Source organism: Pelodiscus sinensis, chromosome 18 (assembly GCF_049634645.1).
Source record: "Pelodiscus sinensis isolate JC-2024 chromosome 18, ASM4963464v1, whole genome shotgun sequence".
NCBI classification, from domain to species: Eukaryota; Metazoa; Chordata; order Testudines; family Trionychidae; genus Pelodiscus; species Pelodiscus sinensis.
The window spans coordinates 4,236,119-4,250,697 of record NC_134728.1 but is presented as its reverse complement, the minus strand read 5'-3'; the positions used below and the strand labels follow the sequence as shown (position 1 = coordinate 4,250,697).

General features: G+C 53.9%; 1 protein-coding gene across 4 annotated transcripts in view; it reads left to right on the top strand.

The window, feature by feature from the left end:
• The first annotated feature begins 250 nt into the window (after window positions 1-250).
• Window positions 251-14,579, top strand: part of ZNF512B (zinc finger protein 512B) — a 99,375-nt gene continuing 85,046 nt past the window's right edge. For 3 of the 4 annotated variants that reach the window (XM_075901009.1, XM_075901008.1, XM_075901006.1), the window contains exon 1: window positions 252-434. The gene's annotated coding sequence lies outside the window, so the exon portion shown is untranslated. Of the gene's footprint in view, window positions 435-14,579 lie in introns of all 4 variants that reach the window. The other variant, XM_075901007.1, reaches the window with a different exon arrangement.

The following is a 14,579-nucleotide window of genomic DNA, read 5'->3' as shown; positions in this document are numbered from 1 at the left end:
GCCCTCGGGGCGCAGGCAGCGGGTGCCGCTGCCCCCGGCCTGGCTTCTTGCCCCGGCCCCATGGGCAAGAGGCGGGCCCTGAGCGCTGCCCACGCTCCCCACCTTCCCAAGCGGGCGGCTGCCGGGCGCACCTGCCTGCTGCGCCCTGGGCGCAAACCTCTCCAAGCCCCCGCAACCGTCCCCACCCAGGCGCCCAGGGAGGGGGGGGGGAGCGAGCCCACTAGCTCCGAGCGGCGGCTTGTTGCAGTATTAAAATAATAACGCGAGAGTTGCAAGTTGCTTCCCTCTTCCCCGACCGTAAAACTGTCAAAGGTGGCCGGGAAGGGGGGGTGCCGCTGGCGGGGAGCGCGCATGAGCCCTCGCCGCCTCGCCCGCTCCAGCGCGCGTGTGTGTGTGTGCGCGGGGGCCCTGGAGAGCTCGCCACAAGCAGCGAGGTAAGGAGCCCCCCCCCTTGGCAACCCTCCTCCCCGCCCCCGCCCCTCCAGGCCCTTTGCCACCCTTGGCCCTGCTTTTACTCCGCCCGGTCGCCCCCTCCCCGGGCCCGGTCACCCCCTCCCGAGGGTTTCGCCGCTTCCTTTCGCGGCGCGCCTGGGATTCCTCCCCCCCCCCCCCTCTCCCTCTCTCCTCCTTCTCCATAAAAAAGTCGCCATTTTGCTTCACTGCCTTTTCCTCCTCCCCTGAAGGATTCCCCCCCCCCCCCGTGCACAAGAAATAAAAATAGTTTCGCGCCCCTCCCTTTTGCAAAAAAAAAAAAAAATCCCACCCCCCTTCTTTTTATAGTGGAGAGTGGGCAATGAAACCAGCGGCGGACGAGGCGATCTGGGAGTGCAGGGGGGGCTGGGAAGGCCAGGTGGGTCTTTTTTTGCAGCGTCGGCACTTCAAAAAGGGGGGGGGGGTGCAAGTTGCGTCTCCTTGCGGCCTCCCCCCCCACCGGGGCTGCGGCTACGCTGCTCCCTTGCCCCACGCGCTGACAGGTGACATCCACGTGGGGCTGCCCCCGCTGCCCGCAGCTTGGCCTGGGGGAGGGGCTGCAGGGGAGGTTTCTTGCGGCCAGGTGAGCTCCGGAGCGCGAGGTGCAGGCTGGTGAGCTCACACCTGGGCAGCCCGTTGGGCCCTGGGAGGTGCGGGGCCGGGCAGGGCAGGCCAAGGTCATGTGAGCCTTGTGGCTGCTCCAGGGGCAGCCCAGAGGGGTGCAGCCAGATGGGCCCTAGGAGCAGCAGGTCCGGCTAAGGGCAAAGCCTGCAGGCAGGTAATGACATGGCCGGACAGGCACATGACAGCTGGCTGGGCCCCCATAAGGAAGGAGCAGATCAGAGACAGTATATGCAGGTGGGCACTCCTGTGGGCCAGACCAGAGAGTTTATAATCAGGTGGGCTGAGCAAAGGAGAGGCCTTTCCGTCAGCTGAGCACGTCTAGCAAGGCCATGGCAGCTGGCTGGACGTTTTCCTAGGCCAGGCTGGGTCCGAGATGCGACGGCTCCGTTGTCCCTTATACAGAGCCAGCCGAGGGACAATCTCTCCAGGTTGTCATTGGCATGGGCAGGCGAGGTCGGATCAGGGACCGTAGCGTGGCATGAGCACTCGCACGACTTTTATGGCAGGTGGGCAGTCAGTGGGGCAGCCCCGAGAGGGCTGAGAGTCCCCTGGCTCAGAGGAGGCTAATTCTGTTTCATGTCTGCTAGGCGTCAAGCTTTGCCATTTGCTTTGGAGATAGGGTACGAGCGAGGAGCTTCGCTGCTTGAAACAGAAACTTTCAGCCCTCTGGCACGTTCTAACCTCGTTTTAGCTCTGTCCTTCCCAGCAGCAATACTCAGGGATATAAACGTAGAAACTACCAGCCCTTAATGTTAGCGCCGCTTCTGTGTGGCTGTACTGTGCCTGCCCTGCTCAAGAAGGAAGGGCGTTAGTCCCCCAAGGGCCTGTAGAACGCATGGGGGTCTCTGTGTCCAACACAGACTGTAAGAAAGTTACCAGAGAGGATGTAATTTGGAGAGAGACCCGCAGAAACTGCAGTCAAACTACAGAACTGCTCAGTCCATTCGTCAGGGCGCTGCCCTCGTCTAAAGCCAAAGCAACAATAGTCCAGCCTGAGTGAAAGTGATGGGTTAGAAACTTGGGAGAACAATCAACAACCCGACAGCACGTTGGTTTCTGCCCGCCGTTTTATTTCAGAGCCTCTCCTTGTGCCGTTAGCGTCTGCGTTCGCCAGGGCAGGGACCTGTGACCTTTGCTGCACTGTCTGCCCACCGAGCCACGCTGCGAACGAGTGCAGCAGTTTATAAATTATTAATGGAGAAAGCAAGCGGATATCGGCCTGCTGCGCATCAGGCGTAGCCCTTTGGCACAGGGTTAGGACTTTAAGAATGTGAGATCGGCCAGGCTGGGTCAGACCAAAGGTCCATCTAGGCCAGTGTCCTGTCTTCCGACAGCGGCCAATGCCAGGTGTCCCAGAGAGAATGAACAGAACAGGGACTCATCAAGGGATCCCTTTCCTATTAGGAATCTCAGATTTTGATTAATCAGCTAATCGAGTAATCGATGGAATTTCCATTAATTGGTTGGTTAGTTGATAAGGGGGGGAGGTGCAGTGGGGAACCTCTGCCTTCCCTGTCCCCTCCCCGCCGCCGCACTGTAGAGATGGTGCTGGGAAGAGCTGGCTTTTAAGCCGGCTCCCCCCCAGCACCGGCTCCTGCCCCCTTCTCCCCCCTCCCCCACTGCCTCTGATATAGAAGCAGACAAGGGAGGAGAATGCAAGTAGTCAACTCAACTACCGGATTAGCTGGTATTCAACTATTCTTTTATATTCCTATCCCCCATTCCCAGCCTCTGACAAACAGAGGCTAGGGACACCATTCCTACCCATCCTGGCTAAAAATATTGATGGACCTAACCTCCATGAATTTATCTTGGGGTTTTTTTTTGGGGGGGGGGGGGGGTTGTTTTTTTTAAACTCTGTTAAAAGTCCTTGTTTTCACAACATCCTCTGGCAAGGAGTTCCACAGGTTGACTATGCATTGCATGAAGAAAAATTGCCATTTGTTTTAAACCTGCTACCTATTACCTGAGAAGGTGCTGGTAGGAGAGGAGGATTTACTACTGGCCATTGGCATGAGGATCTACTGGGGCTTGTTAGATCAGAGCTGCGAGTGGGTGTCGAGCCAAGAAATGCCAGCTTAGGTAGTAAGGGCCAAATTCAGGTGGCAGTGGACACAACTGCATTAACTTGACCCAGCGTTTACATTAGCGGTGAGCAGAAATGGATGGGTTTGATGACAGCACTGTTTTCCTTCTTATGGCGAGTGTCACATTAACTCAAATAGCCAGAGGTTTTCTGGGAGCAACATGCCAGCTTCCTAACCGCTGTCTTAAAATGCCAATATCCGTAGATCCACACCGGTCCCCCAGAGCGCAGGGACCCCTCTGGCCCTCTACCCCAGATCAGATAACAAGACAGAAAAGATTGCCTGAAAAGTTCAATAACCGTGACAGAAGATTTACCTGTGTAAAACACGACGGACTTGGATAGGACTCGTGCCGGCTTCTACAGGGCTGAGTACAGCTTGCTTTAGAGTGTGATATGCTATCCAAGCCCCACTTCATGCTGTCAAGTGGGGCTAGGGAAGCACCATGCTAGCTGGACATTTTTGCATGAAAGCAAGTTTGAAAAATCTATGTAGCTGTTGTCTTGTGGGATTAGATTTTTCAGAGCCTTCCCTAAATCCCTCTCTTCCTTGCTTTCTCCTCACGTGCATCCTTGGTCTCCCCGCTCAACTGAGCTTTTTAAAGGTCTTTGCTCCCCTCTTGTTCCATCTCATCTGACTGTTTGTCAGTGAGAAGTGATTTGTCTGGGCGAAAGTCTTTGCTTTCTCCAGGGTAGAATGTGCTGCTTTTAAAGCCCTGGCAACTCCAGGCTCAAGCTACTCAGGAGAGAGCTAGAAACTTGACCTCAGAAACTTGACCTCGGATTCCCTGGGTAGCAGTTCAGTGTGAGAGCTCTAAGTCACCAGGCTGCTTCATCTCTTCTATACTGCCCACAGTGGGGGAGGGATAGCTCAATGGTTTGAGCATTGGCCTATTAAACCCAAGGCTGTGTGTTCAATCCTTGTGGAGGCCATTTAGGGATTTGGGGCAAAAATTTGTCATGATGGTACTTTGTCCTGCTGCAAAGGCAAGGGGACTAGACTCAATGACCTTTCAAGGTCCCTTCCAGTTCTAGGAGATAGGCAATTTCCATTCATTTAATTTTAATCAAAGTCTTGATTCCAGTGTCATAAATATCACATCTCCTCTTGCTGCTATGTTTCAGGTCTGTCGATCTCCCCTCCCCGCATTGTCAACTGCCACAGGGTTGCAAGGAAAAGTTAAAGAAAGGGTGGAAAAAGGTTAGAAGTAATTGCTCACCTGGTTCCGGCATGTGTCATAAAGAGCAAGAAGTCTGGTTAAAATATCATGGGTTGATTTCTGCTCTGTGGTTCTGGTCTGACTCCACTAAGTCCACCAAGTTGCACCAGATTTGAGCATTGTTTATAAGAATAAATGGTTTGTTGTTGTTTTAGGCTACATTAAAAGGAGGACATGTTTCAAAAAGCAAGTGGGTAGAACATAAAATACATTGGTGAGTTTCTAAGTTGTCCCCCACCAGCTTTTCTAAGGGAATTGTGTGCATTATATGGCGTGAGCAAAGCAGCTGGTTGGTGAGAAGGGTTAATTTTTTGTTTAAAACCTGTGGTTTAATTTTTGGAAGTGACATTTTTTGAGGCTACAAGGCTTAAACTTCTCCAGGCTCACCTGGTTTAACTGATTTTATCATTATTATTTTTATTATTAGGTATTGTTTAAAGCACCTAATTTTCAAAGGTGCTTAGCGCCTAGAATTCCTATTGGAGTCAATGGGAGTTCATAGGGGCTCTTCATCTTAACTGCCCCAAATGCCTGAAGGGTTAGGGTCTGTAGCTTCTCTGTCCTTCGAGGTAACAAAGTTCACACAGTAGGAGATCAGAGAAGAGGACCCAGGAGTCCTGACTCCCAGTCTAACCACTAGATCACACTGTCTCCCATGTAATGGTTTTGAAGGAAACGTCACCATCTGTCAGGTCAATAACAGACTCTTCATTACAAATTGTCAAAGGCTGTAGTGTACTGGATGGATGTGACAAGCAGTGTTCCCACTAAAGTGTGCAGCTGCACACACAAAATTCCTGCCCCACCCACCTCCTCTGGAGAGCTGTGCAGCAGCACTCGCGTGGCAGGCGGCTGCTGTGGTGGGCAGGGCCAGCTGAGACGGTGTGGTGAGGGAGCTGCTGGGGTGGGGGGTTAGGGGAGGCCTGTTCCAATGTCCGGGGCCGGAAATGGGACCTGCCACATGGGGGGGGGGGGAAGAGAGTCTGCTCCCCCAGACATAGGGGGAGGGGGGGAGAGAGTCTGCTCCCCCAGACATAGGGGGAGGGGGGGAGAGAGTCTGCTCCCCCAGACATAGGGGGAGGGGGGGAAGAGAGGATGGGGACGTGCCACATGGCTGCAGAGGGCAGGGTCTGCTCTGGCGGCTGGGAACCGGACATGCTGCATGGCAGGGGAGTGGGGGGGGGGGGGGGCGGGTTCTGCTCCAACATGTGAGAGAATAAATTGGGTGCCACAGTGGCACACATCCAGACCAGTGCACGTGACCTCAATATTGGTGCACAAGCCCAAACTCACTCTGCTCATGGTTGGAAAATCTTAGAGGGAATGCTGGTGACAAGTGCAAATAGTATCGTCTATTGCAGGGGTGGGCAAGGGGGCGTTCTGTGGGCTAGATCTGGCCCATGGATACAGCCTGCAGAGACCCTGCTCCCTGGCCAATTGGGGCCTGGGAGTGCCTGAAGCCTTCTCTGTTCTGCCCCTTCTGGGTGGGTGAGGCTTGAACCTACAACCCTAGGGTCCCAAAACCAATGCCCTGACCCCTAGGCCACTCAAGAACCTGCCTCACCTCCCTGCCTTCAGGGAAGCTGGTGCTGGCCATGGTGATGCTCCCTGGGTGGGCAGGGCTCGAACCCAGAACCCTGCCCCCAGGCCTTACTTGGCTGGGGGTGAGGAAACCTCATCCCACCCTGCCAGGAGCATGTGGTGCTTTGAAGTACTGCGTGCTACTTGCAGGGTGGGGAGGAGGGAGAGCGGAGGAGGCTTCGTGCGCTCCCCCAGCCAATCAGGGCCTGGGGGCAGGCGAGCTATGTGACGCTTCCTTCACCCTGACCCGGCCCTGTGAGTAGCCTGCGACACTTCACATTGTCCTGGGGGTGGGGGAGCGTGCCAAGCCTCTTCCAGGGCATGGGCGCCTAGTGGGAAGGGTGGGCAAAGGGGCTCTCCCACCCCCCAGACCAATCATGGTCTGGGGGTGGAGTAGCCCCTCCTCTTCCTGTTTAGACCACGCCCCTCCCGGGATGGCCCCAGGGCAAAAATTATTGCTCCCCCCTCGTCCATTGCATGTCTAATTAAAACACTAGACATGCTCAATAGCATGGTCTACCCGAGCTATCCTGGTCCAGTAAGGAATGTGCATTTTTATGGTATATTGCAAGGGTGGGGCATCTCAGGCTCGGGGGCCATGTGTGGCCTCCAGCTTGCCTGGATCCAGCCCCCAAGGCTCAGGCCTGCCTCCCCCTCCCCCGCATTGGGGAGCCTGTGCTGGTTCTCCAGCCCCCTCCCACACCGCTGCTCCACCAGGGTGCTGGAGCACACACCATCTACTAGCCTGGACCCCCCGAGGCTCTGGTGTGCGAGGGGAATGTGGGGAGGGTCTTTCTGCTTCTCAACTGGGCGCCACGTCAGTGCAAGTTTTTTGTGTGCAGCCCCCTCGGCTGATTTTTCTGTGGGTCAGTGGCTCCCGTCCTGAAAAAGGTTCCCTGCTCTTGGCATACGGTGTTAGCATAGCTGTGTCAAGTTGTCTTCTGCTGGATCTTTGTTGGTATCTTTAGGAGTAATAGTACTGACTGTTTTGTATTGCTGTGGACCAGGACTCAGCTGTGCTCGGAGCTGTACAGATACAACAGAGGGCTTTGGGAGCGCGTGTATGACGGTGCAGACAAAAATCGAGACAATCACAAAGCTGTTGTAAATAGACAATATCCCAGGTTTGAGCTGAACCTGTGCTGGATTAGCTAAATACCAGAGGCTGTGTCTAGACTGCATCCCTTTTTTCGTAAAAGGGATGCAAATTAGACATATCACAATTGCAAATGAAGCGGGGATTTAAATCTCCCCGCTTCATTAGCATAAAAATGGCTGCCGCTTTTTCCGGCTCTGCGCTTTGCCGGAAAAAAGCGCCAGTCTAGACGCTGATCTTTCGGAAAATAAAGCCTTTTCCGAAAGATCCCTTATCCCTCTTAGGCTTTATTTTCCAAAAGATCTGTGTCTAGACTGGCGCTTTTTTCTGGCAAAGCTCCAAGCTGGAAAAAAGCAGCAGCCATTTTTATGCTAATGAAGCGGGGGAGATTTAAATCCCCGCTTCATTTGCAATTGCGATGTGTCTAATTTGCATCCCTTTTACGAAAAAGGGATGCAGTCTAGACACAGCCAGAGTGTTTTGAAATCTCTTCCTTTTTGTGGCCTGCAAATGGCTCCGCTGGCTGGAATTGTCCGGGGAAGACTCGCCGATATTAGCAGAAATGGAACTTTTAAATTATGAATGTGAGCAGTTGCTCTCGACAGGGGATCCCAGCTGTTGGGCTCGTCCTGCCAGGGAATGGAAACGATACCGTGTGACCGATGGGCCCCCTCAGAGCTAATTGACGCGGCCCGTGTGCAGACAATGGAACGCACGGCGCGCTGGAAGGTGCTGGGGCTACTTGGTGGGATCCATTATGCATGAAATGGCTGTGAATAATTCTCTCTTGTAACCCTCGCGTTTCAGACTCCCAAGGCAAGGGTGCTCTTTGACTAAGGTACTGGCAGCAGGGCCGACAGCCATCGCGGGTGTGGGGGACCCAGCTCCGTGCCCCGGAAGGGGCGGGGCCTCCACGGGAGGGGCGGGGCCGAGGGCAGTCAGTCCTCAGCGCTGCCTGGATCTCGGCATATCCCCTCCCACAGCTCTGGATCCCAGCACAATAGCCACCCCCCTCCCCGTCGGTTAGATTCCCATCTCTGCCACAGTCATTCCTAGTGCCTCATTTTCTCCTCTGCAAAACAAAGCGAACAGCGTTTCCTTTCTCCCACCGTTTGTCAGTCTCGTCTGTTGGGACTGTCTGATCTTTGGGGCAAGGACTGTCACATACCGTGTGCGCAGCGCCTAGCGCAATAAGGCCCTGATGTTGGCTGGGGCCTCCAGACACTGCTGGGCTACACAGAACAGTTAATGAAATACACCTCAAACTAGAGGGCTGTGTCTAGACTGGCAAGTTTTTCCGGAAAATCAGCAGCTTTTCCGGAAAAACTTGCCAGCTGTCTACACTGGCCGCTTGAATTTCCGGAAAAGCACTGACGATCTCATGTAAAATCATCAGTGCTTTTCCAGAAATACAATGCTGCTCCCGTTCGGGCAAAAGTCTTTTTCCGAAAGACTTTTGCGCAAAAGGGCCAGTGTAGACAGCATAGTACTTTTTTCTGCAAAAAAGCCCCGATCGCGAAAATGGTGATCGGGGCTTTTTTGCGGAAAAGCGCGTCTAGATTGGCCACGGACGCAGAAAAGCATCCTGCCAATCTAGACGCGCTTTTCCGAAAATGCTTTTAACGGAAAAGTTTTCCGTTAAAAGCATTTTCGGAAAATCATGCCAGTGTAGACGTAGCCGAGATGTAAGTGACTTGTCGACTCTCCGCTAAGCAAAAGCTCAATCGATAGTCAACGAGTCCCTCGACTAGTCGCTTCTTCCCCTCCGCTTGCTGCCTCCATCAGAGGCAGCAAGAGGGGGGGGAGTAGGAGTCAGAGCATTTAAAAAGCAGAAGCACAGGCGGGACTGAATGCAAGCTGGGAATCAGCTGTCCCAACTTGCGCCAGGTCCCCCTGCTGTGCACCCGCTTTTCAATGTATTAAGAGCTGGCAGGCTCTTAATACATTTGAAAGGCAGAGCTATGGCAGGGTTAGCTCCGGGGCCGGAGCCAGGCGCTAACCCTGCTGCGGCTCCCCCGCTTAAGGACTAGTCGATGGAAAATCCGATGACGAGTCAATTAGTTGATTCAACGAAATGTAACATCCCAACCTCAGACCGACAGAGAGGCTACCTGGGCTGGCCTGGTGACACCCGCTGTTCAGCTGCAAGTGCTGGAGAATGCAGAGAGTCGCGGCTGTAATTCCTCCGTTCATCTGGAGGCTGGTTACCCCAGTGTCTCTGCTCACGACCAGCTGCCATCCCTGATCGCTGCTCATGGGAGAGCCTCGGCGTGTTCTTACGTCGCCCTGCCCTGCCCTGGGAGCCGCAGGCGAGTCGTGTTGCAGCCTCTTCAAATTCGGTGGGTCCCTGCACGACCTCTCTGCGCATGGCCCTTACCTGGGCTCCCACAGCAAGGCTGTGGCTGGAGAGCTTGCGGGAGCAGGTGGCTTTGCAAACTGTTGCAAAACAAGGGATTGTGTCGGTGGTTGGGAGGTGACCCAGCTCCTCGGGGTTTAAATGGTTTGGGGTTTTCGTGGAGGACTGATGATGCGGTTCCTTCCCTCTGCTGTGGGACTGAATGGCTGGGAATACTGAGCTGCACTTTTAACATGTGCACGGGCATCGATTCCTCGGTCTCAAGGCCCAGGGGGACCATGACTGTCCCCAAGTCTGACCTCCTACCGGCCCCAGGCCGGCTTGTTCCCCCCAGGCCTCCAGGAGCGGCACCCGGGGCGAAAGAGCCAGCCCTGGCTGTTCAGCTCTGCGAAGGAAGGGAAGCAGGGTCTCGTTGGGAGGCTGCTGCTGAAGATGTGGGACTTGGCCTGAACTCACAGCCACGTCCTGCTCAGAGAGGAATCCTGTAGAGCCGGGGTTCTCAATCTGGGGTGGCTCGAGCACCTCTTGCAACGGGGAACCCATGCTGGTGTTCCAGCCTCGCGTCCTCTCCCCCCCCCCCATCTCGCGAGGTTAGTGCGCCAGCACCGGCATCCCGTGTGGGAGGGGATAGTCCCGAGCCTCCCCGCTGGATACGGCTCACGGGGAAGAAGAGGAGCCAGAAGCAGCTCCGTGCACAGCGGCTCCCCCTCCCCTGGCTGGGGAAAGAGCAGCATGCAGGCGTGCTGCCCGGACGCTTTCCCCACTGCTCCCGTTGGCTGGGATCTGGCCAGTGGCCTGGGACACAGGGCTGGGAGCAGCGCGGGGCGTGGAGGCAGGTAAGAGCCCTCCCCTTACCTTCATGCCCAGACCCTACACCCCCAGCCTGCTCCTGCACCCCACCTCCCACCCGGATCCTGCACCCCCTTCCCTATCACACTTGCTGGCAGCCCTGTCCCACACGCTGAACCCCTCATTTTTGTTCCCACCCCAGAGCCGAGGAGGAGTCCGGAAAACCCACAAACCCCAGAAGACTTCATCTGGGCTGTGGGAAGCCCTGACCCTCTGTCTCCCCGTTTCTCTCCTCCACGATGGGGCTGGAGCGCGCCAGAGGAGTGAGCTGTCTCAGTTGGGGGCCACATCAGTGAGGGTTGGGGTTTTTTTTGGGTGGGGTTTATTTTGCTTCTCACTTGTATGGTCCCCAACTGATTGTTCCACGGGTCATTGGCCCCCGACCCAAAGGAAGTTCCTCACCCCGGCCGTAAATGAAGACCATGTGGAAACCTTTTGTGTTGGCCAGACATTAAGACAGTACTTTATTTAAAATGGAGTTGTGATAAACTAACATGAGAGAGTTTAAATGACTTAACCCGTTGAATAATTTCGATTACTATTTCCTTTCTCGCTGGTTGCACGAAACCGTTCTCCCTAGCGGCAGCTCGGGCGTAATTTATACAATGAACGATGCGTTCCCCTAGCAGCGGGTGGCCCGCGGAAAGGTTTGCGTCGAGCCGGGCGGGCCACGGGTAAAAGGTTTGAGAACCCCTGCCTTAGAGGACGGGAAACAGCATCCTGGCTACGTGGGCTCTCTGAGGGAACAACGGAGCCCATCCGCCTACCTGGCAGCCTCCCGCCTGCAGCTCTGTGGAAACTTCTGGTGTGTGGAGCCCCAAGGCTGCATTGGGAGGGGAGAGGTGGACTCAGGTTGGGGGCTTCTGTTCTCAGAGCCAGGGGGTTTCCCCCACATTGGGTAGCGCTGAGCCTTTGGAGCGTGGAACATCTCCCTGCCACCGGAAGGGGGCCTCAGAAAGAGACCAGCATTGCGTGTGTCCAGCATTTACAGCAGTTTAATCTAGCAGTCACGCGGCCTTGGAGAATATGAATAACCGCACAGAGCACATCTGAATTCTGAGGGGCTGGTAGTTAAAGAGCTCGAGGCAAAAGTGTGGCCTAGTGGGTAGAACACTGGCCCGAGACTCGGGCATGCGGTGTGTTCTAGTTCTGGCTTTGTAACCGGCAAATCACCTCGGCCCTCCATGCCTCAGTTTCCCCCCTCTGTAAAACGGGGCTGATGACGCCTCGTATGTAAAGAGCTTTGAGATCTATTGAGGATTAAAGCTTGGTGGTATTTACAAAGCCGCAATGTGCATATCAGGTCTGATTCGGGTATCACTCCAGTGGACTTCTGCTGTAGACGTGTGTGACTGCGGAATTGGGCCCAGTGCAGGCCAAGGGACAGCTTTCCCATGTGCACCCAAGAGCAAAGCAAACCCAGAAGCATAAGTAACTAGTCAGTGAATATAAATGAGCAATCCGCCGAAAAACAACACAAACCAGGAAATGTTCGGTGCGTGATATCCAGCCATGAGAACAAAATGTTTTCCCGCTAGCTGATTGCACAGAATCACAGTGTCCATTCATGTCCTTCTGTGCTTTGCCTCTGTGTCTGTTAATTGTTTGCGTAGCTGGGAGCAACAGGGCGGGGTGTATGTGTGTCAGGCAGGAAGCTGTTGAGATGCAGCCGTTAACTGATATGCTCTTCAAGGATCTGTGCCCATGTGATGATCCCCATTAGAAGCACAGTCATTTTGGGAAGAAGTTCCCAGACCTTGCTCAGACCTGAGGATGGGCTGTTTTTGGGGGGGGGGGGTTCTCTCTCATACACGTTAGCTAATGAATTCTCCCTTTGCCCCCGGTTGATGTGTAAATATTGGTATCATTGCCCTGGGGCTGGAGAAAGCGAGAGGTTAAATGACTTTCCTGTGGCCACATTGCAGGGGTGAATCAGCCCCAGAGCCAGGCACATTGGTCTCTGTCCACTGGACTATTTTTCCCCTACATACAAACGTTCCAGCCAAGAAAAGTAAATAACTGGGACCCTTCAGAACCCTTCCTGCTAGTGTTTGGGGGGATTCTCCCTATTGAAATGGAGCAGGAGTAGACTGGGACACAGGCATCCCTCACAAACCACACGGGCTGCCTCTGTAGTCCCACAAGACTGGCCCCCGGATGGGGAATAGAACCGGGGTCGGAGGACAGTATGGGGAGACGCTGCTTAGATCAGATCTCAAGGTGTTTTAAACTCTGAGACTTCTGGACTCTACACACATTACCTTTGCCAGACTCCTCGTACTCATGAGTTCTCCTGCTATTCTGCCTGATTGCAGAAGGGAAGCTGAAACGAAGGATGTTAAATTTAGATTCATTGGCTAATCGAATAGTCGATGCAATTTGCATCGACTATTCGATTAGTCGATAAGGATGCCTCCGCCTTTGAAGTGGAGCAAAAGCCCCAGGGCTGTTGTTATAGTTCAAAGGCGAAAGCGCTGAGGGGAGTCCGGGGCCAGCAGGGGATTCAAGCTGTCCCCCGCTGTCCCCGTGCTCCCCGCGGCATTTCAAAGGGCAGCGCTGCATAGAGCCTGGGGGAGTCCCCAGCTGACCCCAGGCTCCACGTGGTGCTGTCGCTTTGAAACACCCCCTCCTCTTGTGCCCCCTCCTGCCTCTTTCTGATAGAGGCAGCAAGGGGGGGAAAAGCGACAACTCAACTAGTCGTTCGCATCCCTACTAACAACGCTGCATCATTTGCAAGGTACAGTAAAGTGACTGGCTCCCCCTTTGCCTCCCTGGAGTCAGAGTTCTCACCTTTTTCAAATGCCCAGTGCAGGACAATTCATTACTCCCCTCAGCTGGCTGACCAACTGCTCCTCTTCCCCCTCCCCTGGCTGCACAATTGCCAGGCTACGCACTGTCACTTCAATGTTTAGAGCGCCTCAAAGGACAGGACTAGGGACACTCAAAGAGCATCATCTAGATAGGTGACTTGGGAAACAGAAAGGAAGAGAGACGGAGACAACCGTGCACACATTGACGTGGTCTATTGACTCCACAAGGCATTGTGTCTGGATGCCTGTTCCTCACCGGGTGTGAGTTACAGCCTTCGTTCCCAGCCGCGGTACGTGTATCCCTGGAGGTAGGCAGAGGTCTTTCCCGGGGTACATCAGCTTATCTAGATATTGACCTAGTTTTACAACTGGCAACATAAAAAGTGCAAGCAAAGTCAGTGTAAACCACAGTTTCATACAAACACTGGCTCGTGTGTACGGCTCTCTAGATGAAGATCATCTTTTCTGAAGAGGTGGGTTTGTACCCACAAAAGCTCATGATGGATACAGATCTATATTTGTTCGTCTCTAAGGTGCCACAGGGCTACTCGTTGCTTTTAAAAGTTGTCTGCAATGTAACGAGTACAATGTAAGTACAACATTAATATTCCGACTGAGAGATGTTATAATTGTACGGTAAAAGCAAGAGAGCAGCTTTTCAGTTCTAGTGGGCTGGGATACGTTTGGATTTTTGTGTCTGATTTTATAAGCAAGTTGTTTGGAAGTGAGGGGGAACTTGGGAGTATGTGAGACAAATCAGACTCCTGAAAGGGGTCCCGGAGTCTGGGACGGCTGAGAGTCGCTGAGTAACCATGCCTTAGCCTGTCCGTGCGTTACGGAACTGCTGTTTAAACCCTGCCCAGCCCCTTGGGTTGTACTGAGGACTCATCCTGCCACCTTTATTCACTGGACTAAAAAAGGCAGGTTCGAGCCTACATGTGCCCAGTGAGATTAATCCGGCGTTCTCCCTTAGACCTCAGTCTGAAATCGACTTGTGCACTTGTGCCAGTGCAAACAGGTGAGCCCAATTTGCCCCTCGTTCAGCCCCATTGATCTTCTCTGAATGACCTCAGGGATGGACTGGGCACATTCTGTTTAATCATCCTTTACACCAGAGGCAGGGCTAATGGGAAAGAGCTAAGCTTCAATTGACTCCCGTCTACTTGGTCTCCACCTTGCATCTAATTATAGAGATGCTGTTCACTTCTCTACCCAGCCTTTACATACCCCTGCCCCCTGCTGCCCTGAATTGACTAGTTACTCAGCACTGGTAGATTCGTTACATACTTTAAGAGCTTCCAGGCTTCAAAAGCAATGCAGATTTCTGCAGCTAGCAACCTCCCAAGGACCCCGTCGGTTCTGCCGCTGCGTGGGTGGCCTAGAGGACAGGCGTCTATCCCGTGGATTCGCACCACGTGTTTTAGCCTAACCTCCCTTCTTCTGTTCCTTGGACTGTGACGTTTTTCAGGTGTCTGAAAATACTCGA